This window comes from Aythya fuligula, chromosome 5, assembly GCF_009819795.1.
Source record: "Aythya fuligula isolate bAytFul2 chromosome 5, bAytFul2.pri, whole genome shotgun sequence".
In the NCBI taxonomy this organism is placed as follows: domain Eukaryota; kingdom Metazoa; phylum Chordata; class Aves; order Anseriformes; family Anatidae; genus Aythya; species Aythya fuligula.
The window spans coordinates 23358084-23371207 of record NC_045563.1 but is presented as its reverse complement, the minus strand read 5'-3'; the positions used below and the strand labels follow the sequence as shown (position 1 = coordinate 23371207).

General features: G+C 49.2%; 1 protein-coding gene across 1 annotated transcript in view; it reads right to left on the bottom strand.

Annotated features, from left to right (window-relative positions):
- LOC116490309 (USP6 N-terminal-like protein) overlaps nucleotides 1-10198 on the bottom strand; it is a 63242-nt gene extending 53044 nt beyond the window's left edge. The window contains exon 1 of the mRNA XM_032189375.1: nucleotides 10156-10198. The gene's annotated coding sequence lies outside the window, so the exon portion shown is untranslated. The remainder of the gene's footprint in view (nucleotides 1-10155) is intronic.
- Between the last annotated feature and the right edge of the window lie 2926 nt (nucleotides 10199-13124).

The following is a 13124-nucleotide window of genomic DNA, read 5'->3' as shown; positions in this document are numbered from 1 at the left end:
GCACCTTCAACTTCCTACATTACACCTTTGTGTTTTTAGGCACCTCTGATTACACCTTGCTGTGTGACACGGTCAAGTCCTTTGTTAAAGTATTCCTTCATTTAATCTACATATAAAGCCTTCTGAAGCGTGAACATCGGTATTTTTGGCTGGTAACTGAGAAAAAACAAAGAAACAGCTGCTTAGAGCAGCCTTCAGAGAAGCAAGGTTAAATAAGGACAGAAAATGCACCTCTTCCTATGGAAATAAGTCATTACCGTGCTTAGAGCATTACTCCAGTTCAATGCAAGCAAGTACCACATCATCCTGAAGAAAAGTAATACTGCTCCGCACCTATCACCAAGCCTCCCAGAGGGCCTGACACGACCAAGTATGATTTTATGATTTGAAAGTGGTCAAGGGCTGAAAAATGAGGATTCAGCCTCCTGTGCTCTCAGCATGTAAACTAGGGCTGCCCTTCCGTAAGGCCTAGCCAAGGAAAAGCATTTCCAAAGGAAACCGGAAAGGTTTTAATTGCAATTAAAAGCACTCAGGTTTGCAGTTTTAAACACACATACTCAGAAAAAACACTCTGACATACGTTCATCTTGTGTAGTTTCTGTAAGGGCATCTTCATTACAGTGTGAAGGGTAGGTAGAAACTAATTAATTCAGCATGCGTTTGGCCTCCAGTTGCTTAATCAAAACATTTCTCTATGACCATTGAAGTAGTTAGATCACATGCAACCTGTTTTGACTAGGAGATGCGCCACTGGTTTCTCACATGTGGGTTTTATTGCAAAATTCTGGTGATTTTATTCCAAAGTCCTGGAAAAGAAAACCACAACTGACTGAAAGGATAAATGAGAACAGTGACTTTAAAAAAGGTTAGTAATCACTACATGTGTGTCCCCCTGCTCCACACACCCTTTTAATGCCTTTTTTATTTTTCCTATCTGAATGGGGAAGGAAACCTACAACAATAAAACATTTCACGTCTTTGTGAGGAACAGCACTACGAGGGCCATCTCACAGCAATACATCACCTAAAGAAAAGGAAAAAAAAAAAAAAACAACCAACCCTTCCTTCACTGAAAAGAAACCACATTACTGGCCCTTTTGCTGCAGGCACTGAAACACTGTAAAAGCACTCATGTGCCCAGCTCTGTGCTCTGGCACGCTGCAAAGAAAGATGAATTAAGGAGTCCCAAACCACCGGTGACTCCAGCGAGCACCGTTTTCCTGCACAGTGCTGGCTGCAGCCAGGGGCAGATCTGCTTCCAATTTGAAGCAGAAGTGCACAGATACATTCCTGTACATGGGGAGCCCCAGCTCCAAGAGCACCCGTCCTGGTGCCACATGCTCCAGCCAACGCCATGCATGCACAGTAGCCGATGAGCGCATCATCGTGGCCCGTCCTCGAGCCCTTCGCTCACTGGAGTCCTCCCACTGCCGGATCAGATGCCTAGCACCCGGCCAGCAAGAACAACATCCACAAGCAGACCAGGAACAAGCCACACATCCCAGGAGACACCACTGCTATGCCCCAAATACCACCTACCTGGGCTGACAACCCAAAGCCTTTCCCCAGTATTCAGTCCTCAAAGTGGAGGGAGGAACCAGCCACCCAGACAAACAAATAATGCCCGCTTGTTGGCTAAAAGATATCTACTTCCAAGAAATATCAGTGGGGAAAGCTGTTGTTGCTGCTTCAATTAGGGGAGCAAACCCAAGTCTTTGCACAGCCAGGAGACCACGTTCCAAACTAAGCAAGGGAGATCTGCAGATGGACATCGTGCTGACAGAGCCCAGCTTCTGAGATCAAAGTGGGTAAAAGAGATCAATATCCTCAGTGCCAAGCGACAGCAGGCCTAGGAAATGAATATGCTTACAAATCCTAGTAATAACCTGTTATTTCTGGAGAGAATTGCAGGGAGGGAGAAATAGTTGTTGGGCTGGAAGAGGAGGAACAGATGCTGTTTAGAAACCTGGAGCAGAGTTCATTACATTGTCAGAAACCTCAAGTTTCAACAAAAGTAAATTCCATCAAGCCTATGAAGTCCTCGTCAGAGCTGAACTTAGCATGATCTTAAAGAAAACTGTCCAGAAAAACAAACTGAAAGCCCACAAGAATCATGCTTTCAGGAACTCAAACGTGAGCGCTACAGAACGGTTTTCCTGCCTGGAGCTTCAAACACAAGCCATGCCGCAAGGGGAAGAATCGCTCCCACGTTTCTGCAAAGTGACTTCAAGGACTCCAAAAGCATTTAGGAAACTGCTTTGGTCAAAATCAAAAAAAAAAAAAGCTCATAAATTTAGAAGACAATGTGAACAATGCTGAGCTATTCAGGCAAAAATGAAAGCTGCTGTCGGGAGGGAAGGGGAAATGCCCACCACAATAGCTTTGGGAAACACTGCCCAAAACCCTCAGGAAAGAAAGAAAAATGAAAACATACTCTCAGAAATCCAGGATGGCCGGCGCTTAGAAGCAACACAAAGGAACTGCAGCAGCCGCATGCTAGGACTGAAGACCAAAAAAAAGAAAGCCACAGAGCTGGAGTCACCTATTCCAGCTGCCACAGGCCTGCTGTTCGCCCGTTTTCATTCCTTTCAAGCCCTTTCTGCAAGGCCGGAGCTGTTTTTGCAACAACTGGGGGAGAATTTCAACCCAGGGCAGGCTGCTGCTGCCTCCTGCGTGCTGCAGCTTGTGCAAGAGCAGGGCGTAGGGCTCTCAGCATCGCCCAGCGTCTCGTTACTCAACCCTGCCAGGAGCCTCTGCTGTCGCAGCCGCCTCCTGTTTTTAAAACCTGAGGCAGATACCTACGCACAGCGCTCCCCGTCCCCCCAGCTCCTTCTAAAGTAAAGGCAGGGAGATGGGAAGGCACCTCCGTGGGATAAACACGGGGCTGAGGAGGGGAAGAGCAGCCAAACATCTCTCCTTCCCATTCCCTATGGAAGTACCGTGCCTGCTGCTTCTTCTGCGGGTGCCTCGTTAAAAGGGCTTCCTTCGAGCCGCAGCTTAACGAGCAGCAAATAACCTCGGCAGATTTACACGCAGCCTGCTAAACGGCAGGGCCCGAAGCAGCACCTAGTCCCATTTCCATGCAAAGCACAGCTGGCCAGGCCTGAGGAACAGCTATCCCAGGAAAAAAATAAAAATCAATCACCATGGCCACTTGAGGGACGAGTCAGTGCACAGGGAAGTACCACCACCTCCTTGCATCGCTGCTTGATAACCGCAGACTACCCCAGGCACCGTCGTAGGGATTTTGCAGGGCTAGGTACCAACCAGTTCTCCTAGAAATCCCCCCCAAAGCCTTTTTGTCTCCACATTGCTGCTTCCACCAGCTTCCTCAGCCTCGTCTGCCTCCAGCTGGGCAGCACGGGGCAGGGCCCTCGCTCACCCGCTCGCAGGAACCTGGAGAGGGAAGCCCAGCCACAGTCACAACCTACCTCTGGCTCTCCTCAGTGTCTAAAAAGCCAGGAGAAATGCAAGACCAAAGCTCCTGTGAGGCCAGGGGAGCCGATACCGACTGTGCCATCCACAGCATCCCGGATCCCAACAGGCAGCTGTAACTTCAGCTTTGTAACTCACCGGCACACCAAACCCCAGTCCTCCAGCAATGCTATCGCTCTCCTTCCCTTGCCTTCAGCTACGATAAGTCTTTCTGTATCTCAAAGACCTCAAAGTATTTCTTATTCTTTAACAATCCAGCAATTCCTTTGAGAGCTGCTTAGGATGAAAAAAAAAAAAAAAAACCACACACAAAAAAAGCTTATCAGATGAGACCAGCAGGACTCTGAAGCAGAGCAGTGGCATTTGTCTAGAAGAAGTGGCACCACTCAGACGTTATCAAGCAAGGAGCAGAACAGAGCCAGCCCAGGTCTTAATGAAAGCTGTGTTTTTAATCTGAGGAAAACAAACAACTCAACTAAATTGAGACTCAGCCAAAGAGGAAAAAAGCAACACAATCCCTTATGAACTGATAAAACATCAGATAGCCTGTTGCATTTCTAGCTTCGAGAAGAAAAGAGGAAAAACAGAATATCCTTATTGTTCAGCTTCTCTCTACTTCTGGGACTTGGTTTTTGGCCGGAAGCCTGGTTTGCACCTGAGGGTAATGCAAAAAGGAACATAAAAACCCCAACCTGAATGACAACTGAAGAGCAGCCATCTGCGGGGGCGTTTCTCTTTCCAGACCAAACTTGGAATGAAAAGGGTTTTCCAAAGTCTCAGCCAAGGAGAGAGAGACTTCAGGAAAAGCCTCAGTGGGATCTGACTGGAGAGCACGCTTCGTGCAAATATCAGGGCAAGGCATCATTCCCCTCACCCCCTCCCAGCAGCCCCCCTAGATGTCCATTTGCTGTTTTTTCATTATTTTTTAATGCAGCAAAAGCTGCCGGAAGCATGCTTTGCTTGGAAACTGAATGTGCAGGAAAGACCTGGCTAGTGCCATGCCTTTCACCCCAGGTCACCGAAATGCTGCCCATGAACCGGTCACTGTTACCACCTTCCTCGCATCCCATCTTACAGCTGTCAACCACCCTGGGGTGAGTAATTGCAGAGCAGAGCAGAGCAGGAGAGAACCTGAGTCAGCTCGTGGGAAAAGCAGCAATTTAGGCAACCAGCAAACTGCCTTCAGGGAGGGCTACACGAGGTCTTTGCATGTGAAAGCAAATTCAAACAGCCTCAAATTTGTGCTGTCATGGTTACAGCAGGCCGGGTAACCACAAACTGCTAAGTGCCCGCGAAGCAGACCTGCATGTCACAACTGCTCATCTGCTCTGAACGAAGGTCTCAAAAAGCCGTGACCTTGTGAAAGTGGCCTTTGCTGGCAGCAACCCAGATACAGCCTTCCCACTGCTGCAACCACACCTGCAGACCTCGATCTCGACGTTTAGCCATGTACACGGCTGCTCCTCGTGTGCCAGACGACGTGGGGCTAAAGGCTGCCACCCCAACAGAGCTCCGAAGCTGCTCAACACCCAGGAAATTTGGGGAAAATAAACAATTCAGGCTACAGCAGATTGAGACTCGTCCATCCTCCAGTGCTCACAGTTCCCGATCCTCCTGGGAGCATGGAGATTTCCCTTCTGCTGGCTGCGAGAGGACCATTTGACCCAAAAGAGACAAAGAGGTTTTACTTCCTAAAATGAAACCCTGCACTTGCCCCTGTCCCCAGGCACATCCTCCACGGGCAGGGAGCTCACAGCCTCCCTTGGCACTCTGTTTGAGCCCCGACTACCTGCCTGAGGAGACGTGCCAGGACCCAAACTACTCACTAAGACAACATCGTGATGTGGAATTGAGCCGTGCAACTCCTTGCCACGAGGTGTTTGCTCCGCTCACAGTTTTACGGGGTTTCAGAAGCAACAGGACGGGCTGGGGAAGAACCCCCAGCCACGGGCACCGTGCCCGGGCACACACGCTGCCTTGGGGTGTCAGCAGATCATGGTTTTCTGCAAGCTCCACAGTCTCCCTCTCCTTGTTCTTCTCAGAAACAGGCTGCGAGACACAGGTAATTCAACAAAAAGAGCAACGCCACCAGCAGCATAACTCTTCCAGCTCAGCCTAGCCAGCAAGCCCTTGTAGGAGAAGGTGAGGATCAAACCACCAGCCTGAAAAAGGCAGATGTAGGTGGACAGGGGCTTGTTTTGTCATTGTTTGGTTGTTTTTAGCTACTACTGAGCAGAATGAGGCTGCTCAGCCTTTATCCAGCTCTTCAGAGTAGCTCCACTACTGTTGCTGGAGGCAGGGCGTTGCGTTAGACGCAGTCAGTTCCAGATGTAGCCCTGGTTCAGCCCGGTACAGCTGTCTTCGCACTATCTGAAGCAGCAGATTAAAATGCATGCCCACATACTTCCAGCACAGCACAACAACATCAGCAGGAATTCGCTGATAGGAGAAATATTTTCCTAATAGAGTCCTCAAAGCTGGATGTGGACACCTCCTCCAAGCACTCAACCGCTGGAACAAAACCTGCTGTGCTTTCTGCCAGGGCTCAAAAGAAGAGCTGACCCAGGGATGCCCCGAGATTCCTGTTCATTTCGTAACAAGCCACTGTAAAAGGAAATTGAGCTGAATATTCACGTGCTTAAGGCCATTTAAAGTAGAGACTTACTTTCCGAATGTATAAGGGTTCTTCCAGCCTTCTGCGGGCAAGAGACAGGAAAATAAACGCCTTTCAGGGAGAAAGCATTAATGAGAAAGGAGTTTCCCCTGAAATAATTAGCAGTACAAGGCAAAAAAACTAACAAACTTTCCCTAAGGAAAGGCTTCAAAATAATTAAACCTATATATCCAAAGCTCATTGCAGTCTACTAGATCTACTGTATTAGCTCTTTAATTGCTGCAGCTTTTCTGGAGCTCATGCAACGCAGAAAAAAAACTCCCTAGGACCATTTTTATTTACCTTAGTATTTTGGTTAACCACAGGAACAAACTGACAAAGGAAACCTACATCCAGGAGGGCTCTGAGGGCACGGGGCTAGGCAAAGCAGTGACACAGGGACCCGAACGGGGACACACACGTCCCTCCTCATCAGGCACCGCATTCTGCGCCCCGTGCCAACAGGGAACGTCAGGAATATGTTTGCAGGGAACTAGGCAAAGCTGAGCAGCTAAAACAATCCTGATTTGCCAACTGGTACAGATGGTTTTCAACAGGAAGATAACAACATGTCTTAGGAAAAGAGAAGACCTCCCAGGGAGAAGAGGGTCGCTTCGGCGCTTAATTTTTCCCAGTTTTCTCAGGAGGCTCAGCAGGAAAAGGAACAGAGTCCCCACCGCATGAATTCTTGTATCAGGTGAGGCTAGATTAATTCCCCAGAGAAGATTACTGCTCTAGGCAGTTAACGGGTGCTCTTACCTCAGTTCTCCTGGTGCTTTTCTCCCAGTGACTGAAAGAACTGAGAAGTTTCATCCCCAATTCCTTTACGAAGACGCAGCTCCATGCAGGCCATGCTGTTCAGCAGAGCAGAGAAGCAGCAAAGCACATCCCCTCAGACTGAGCACAGAATACAAATAACGTCCTCGTGCTGCTTCCCCTCTTTCTTCTGTTTTCTAAACACTCAGAAGAAAGTCAGCACTCAGACATCTCTCCCCATTTTCTTAATGGAACTGTAAGAAGCCTGCTGTGCAATTGTCTGCAAGAGGCTCTGGAAAATCAAAAAGGACAAAGCAAATCACAGGGGTTAACCTGCAGGGCAGCTACTTAAGTAGAAGCAGCAGAAAACAAATTTCTAGACACACACGTGGAGCTAAGTCTCATTTGTCAGAGGAGCAAGCATCAAAGGCTCTGCACAGAGCCATCCACCTCCTGCGCTGTGCTTGGGGGGCTCGGGCTTGTGGCGTTGCTGCTGATGGTAACAACGGTGACCCCGTAAAAGGAGCGGTGGAAACGTCAGGGAAGATGGAAGGACAAGCAAGAAGATCACCTCCAAAGGGCAGCTCTTCATGAGACAAGCTGGTTCAAGACCCAGAATGGTTACGGGCAGTTGGTCAAGCCAAGGAGGCACCTGAAGACAGTTTGTCCCGGGGCAGCCGCTGGGGAAGAGGGGACAGAGCTGCAGCAAGTGCCTGGGAAGTCCCACACACCTCTCCATCCATTCCAGTGACCGACAGGGGTACTGAAATATGGGGGTGAGGAAGCTTGTAGCATCCCCTATATCCATCCCTTACCTGCCCAGCTCCCAGCAATTCAATTATCCGATGCAACAAGTGCAAGGTGGTTCTCAGCTGTGATTGACCACCCTTCTGCTCTCACAACGGCATCTCAAGCTGTGTTTCCAAATCAGCATTTAGCTTTTTTGCTAGCTAATACATTTCCTCTCTCCCCCTCTCCCTCCCTTCCCCCATCCTACGTATTTGGTGAAATTGCTTCTTCTGCAAATCGCACCGCAAACACTGAACTTTTGCCAATTAGACAGGGAAAGCCTTGGCTAAAAATAAACCCAATTGCAGTAAAAAATAGACCCCTTTGCAGTAAAATAGGGGATTATGCATGCAAGCAGACCTGACAGGAGAGCACTGCCTCCAGATTTGCATGAGAATCTCATCAAGCTCAACAGATAGCATCTGCAGCTACATTAACTTGCCCCATATTGGAATAAAAAAAAAAAAAAAAAAGGAAAAAAAAGAGAGAGGTGAGACTGAGGGAGGGGTACAGTTGAGGGCACTGGGGTAAATCAAGTTTCCATCTGTTTTGCCAGCATTTCAGATCCTTCACACATGCACACACCCCAGCACATCTGTGACTGGGCAGCAAAGAACAAAACTCCCCTTTGAAGAAGCCAGAGGAGCTCCCTGAAAACACAGTTCTCCCGCTCAGAAGTACCGAGCCTCCCAACACCCCTCTCCTCCAGCAGGCCGGGCACTCAGAAAAGGATGCCAGGACGAGAAGGGCTCCAGCCAGCGCCTGCCTGTGCTCCCTGAGAACCCAGCAGCTCTTTATCTGTAGGAGAGGAAAAGGATGACAAACTGTTCCCTACAGGAGGCAAAACCCCATTACAGGAAATCCACCGCAATGTTTCAGGCGTGGAAGAAAACAACGTGTGCTTTTTGCCACCTGAGTCACCAGCAGTCTGGGGCACTGATTCAGCACCGCTTCCCTCCGAGGCGGACACACCTCAGGAGAGCAGCAAACAGGGACCGTGCTTACCTTCACTGCTCCCCGTCTCATTACGTTCCTGCCTTGCAATAGAGGTCTTCCGAGCTAGCACATAACCTTAAGAAATGGAAAGTGCAATGGAAATGCAAGCCCTGCTAACTGCCTCTGCCATCAGCTCAGAAGCAGGGAGCACGCTGTCTTCTTGCGCAGGGTGATAAACCCCAGGAAATACCCGGGATCAGGTAGGAACAGCTCCGCCCTAACTCCTACTCCTTCAGTGCCGCACCACCCAGACAATCCCAGCTGAACCAGGTATTCAAGAAAGATTGGTTCCCCTAATTAATCCACTTGCCTTTTTAGGGAGCAAGAAAGCTTCACACAGCCAATTAAGGATTATGTGCTCCTACGACCAACAGGGCGGCTTCAGACTGGCCAAGTGCAATGCTATTTTCAGAAGGGATCTGTCAGGGACGGACGTTTGGAAAAGAAGCTTTTTGTTTGTTTTGTTTTAACTTCAGGAGCATTTGCGGCAAGCTGAAGCTCGGTGTGCCAGGCCAACCTCTCCACGTTCAGCAATGCCCCTACAGCAGCATCCACCTACCTTAGACCTCCCCTGAGTGACCACAAATGGCAAAATATTCCACTTCAATGCCTCCGGCCAGCTGGGAGCACAATTGCAGTCACTAAAAAAGCAGCCCTGACAGTAATGCAGTAATTGAAATCCAGGAGCACGTGGGCCTGCTGCTAGCATAACGAGGGGCAATTACTGAAAGCATCTTGGCAACTGAAACCAGCTCAAGCAACCCACTCTCATTGCCAAACAGTTTCAGAGAGCACAGGTGAGCTTTTTCAGCTGAGCACTGATGCCTTGAAGCAATAAACATGCTGAATAACTCAAGCAAGAAGATGCACTGGGCAGCACCGGGCACAACTCCACTACTTCCGAGAGCAATCGGTGGCTGAGCCGAGCAATAATTATCCAGGGAAGAATAAGCTGCTACAGGCTGCAAGTAGAGACACATTAAGAAAGCAGCAGTGGACTTGCTCATGTATCAAGGCGAAAGCAGCAATCTGAGGTCCCACTGAGGACGATGGGTGCACACACACACTGAGGACGATGGGTGCACACACACTGAGATGGGTTTCGTATTCAAAACACCTCGTATGTTCAAGCTCAGACAATCAGGTGGGGATTTTTTTTTCCTGAAAGCAAACCCCAGCTCGCAGCCTCCTGGTGTCTGATGATGACACCATGCACTGCACAACGTGTGGGAGCAAAGACAGTCCAACCTCTAGCAACAAATGCAGCTCCTCCTGCTCGAAGCACGCTCCTGGCACTGCTTCCCCACAGGTGAAGGCCAGGAGAAGCAGGAGGAGGTCTCTACTCTGGACTGAGGGCTGGATACGGCCTCCTACCCTGCAGCATCCTGCAGGCTGCCCACTCAGCACGTTTTCCAACCCTCTTCCCACAAGGCTGTCAGCTAAGCTAAGCGAAGACCTTACCTCCTGCATGGGTGTTTCCACATCTGCACAGAAAAAAAAAGTGTTCACTGCACAGCGTGACGTACCTGCTCAGAGCGTCAGCTTCCCTGAAGGCACCAACAGTGAGCCAGAGCACAAACCCCATTGGCATACAGGAACTGGCAAATCCTGCAAGCATGAGAGAGTGTTAATTAGTGACATTAATAAGATGTGGCTGGTGAAAGGAAAGGAGGCCAAGTCTACCTTAGGAGAGAGTGGCGGATGCTAGATCCCTGCACTGAGCATACTCCTGCCTAGTCCTTGCCCACAGCTGGGCTACCAGACACAAGATTTTAAGGGACTTATCCAAAATCACAGAAGGAAGCCAAGAAAAAAGGCAAGACTACCTGTCCCAAAACAAAGCCGTTCACCCAGCAAAGCCTCCTCAGCAGCCAATGCAGTGACGTTAACATCTAAGCAGGAGAGCAAACAATAGGCTGATGAACTGCATGAGTGGTCACCTGCTGAGCTCTCCTACCCCTTTGTGATGCTGAAGACCTGCGCTATAGCTCTTCTGCAATTCCTTCCACTTCCTAAAGCGGGTGAATCACGTCTGACATCAGCACCACACTGCTCGTTTCACTAATATTTATTCAACATGACGGTTTCATCATGTAAATGGTTTGCTATTTCCTCCCAATCACTTTATACAGCCTGCGTAGGTGAGTCACACCAACAGATAACTAGCAGCACGGAGCACAAGCAGGGACAGAAAGCTGCTCCAGCGGCTGTGGAAACACCCAGCTGGAGGTATTCAAAGTCCCCGCTGCATGCTGATGAAGAGACATCAAAAAGAGAGGTCTCCCTGGAAACATTTCTAAGCAGCCATAAGGAGACGCTTGCCTGGCCGCACATCTAAAGTGGAGGTCACCACGTAGGGTAGCAGCAGTCGCACACAGGATGGTTTTACTCTTCCTGTTCTGTTCACAGAGCGGTTTGGGGACAGCAACGAGCAGAGTTGCTGAACAACCATCCTTCAGCACGTTTTAACTGAGAGGGGATTTGACAATGGGGAAGGTAAGGAAACAGGCACGGCAAAGCCCCGCAGGGACAGCGAGGGTGGGACAACTTCTCTGAGCAGCTCTTCAGTCAAAGCACCAAAACAGCAAGGGGGAAGCACCGAGGTTTTAACGAAAATGATCAGCCCAAGGATGTCTCACGTATTTCCTGCCGAACGGAGGACCTTGTTATAAAATGCAAGAAAACTTACTCATGCAGTGCATAGGTTTACCTTGGACTGAGAAAAAGACACTTTGTTTTCCCTAGTCTCTGCGCATGACTCAAGGACATCAGCCTTTGCCAACCAATATTTAAAAAAAAAAAGAGAAAAATCATAATCCATTAACCCTCCCCCCATTTTTCCCTTTCTCCTTTCCCATTACAGAAGGACTGAAGTCATTTCTAAGGATGCAAACAATGCTGAAGACCACAAGACCACAGCACGGACGTTGGACGCAAGCCTCAAGCACAAATTTTCCATCGCTGTTTAAAATGCTCTCCCTGTTGCTTTACATTACTGCTCTAACCAGAACACGAGTTATTTACTCGTGTTATGTACCTCCAGGAGGATCTTTGTTGTTTTTCTTTTGAAGTCGCTAACTGAACACCGTTCTGCACTGGAACATAAAATCTCTACAAAGACAGAAATAACACAACACAAATCCAACCTGGCCAATAATCTTCAGTGACAGCTTATTTATGCAGTACAGAAACACAATTTCCCCCCAGCGAGGAAATTCCTGCTTTAGCTTCACATGGCTTACATCTGAAAGGAACTGCAGGAGCTCTGTAGGGCTTCATCCGTGTCAGCATCAACCCACTCCTGCACCGGGGCCCTGCCTGCTGCTTGGGAAGCAGCAGAGCTCCCGTGGATAAAACCATTGCTCCCTGCCTCCTCCTCCAGCTCCTTTCCTCTAACAGCTTTCTTGATGCGATTGCTGCTACTGGACAATGTTACAGAAACATGACTGCAAAGTTCAAACTCATCTCCCACCAGTACTGCTGAGCAAGGCAAACAGAGATGCTTGTAGCTTCTCTGAGTGCTGCTGACTGCTGGATTTAATAAAACCCATATGCAGGTGGCCTGGCCTGCCTCCCCAAAGCAACCACAACTCTCAGACAAAGCATTTTGTCCCACAACAGCCAGATACACTGGAAACACAGCCTGGTGCCAAGGATTCAACCGCGTGCTCTCTGTTCCCGAGCTCCCCTCTCAGCAAAGTCTCACAGGGTCCAGCAGCGCTGTTCCCCCAGGGCTGCTCTCCTCCAGATACAACGTGTGGGCAACAAAGTTGGGCACAGGGGTGGAGGACTGAGCGACGTTGGGTGACTTACAAAGAGGAAGGGTTGAAGGGTTCAAGCAAAGCAATGGGGCAGAGAACCAGCATGGCTCTGCACAGTGGGAAGGATGGCAACAGCCCCGCGCCATTTGGCTGGCCTGGGTGATCTCAGCTGACCTTGGAGGTCTTTTCCAACCTAGATGATTTGATGATAAGCAACAAGAGAGGCAGCACTGGTCAAGAGAGCAGGCAAGGAACTGCGAGGCGATGCAGAGGCTGTAAGGGGTCTGCCAGTCCCCAGGGCTGACCCCGCAGCTTTGCTAATGCCCCTATCAAGAGCAGATACACCAACCATAAAATACACACCACTTTTAAGTCTAAATAGGGGTTCAAGGTGTTTCCTGTCAACACTGAGAAATCATCAAGTTTTGTTTAAGAGGCTTATGATAATTTTCTTCCCCTCTCCTGCAGCCTGCTGGTGATGATCCTGCCATACCAGCATCTTCAAGCTCAAGCACACAGCTCTGGCCCCCTGCAGGCAACGACAAGGTTTAATTTCTGTGTGGTTTTCAACAGGAATGATGCTTGGTCCCCTTGATACAAGCACATATCACTAATTCCTCGGGTACAGCTAGCACACCAGAAGAGCTATCAAAAATATGCAGGCTCCCCAGCCTGCAGACCTTGCAAAGTCATTGTCAAGGCAGTAACGTACAAGCAACGAGCACCTAAGATGA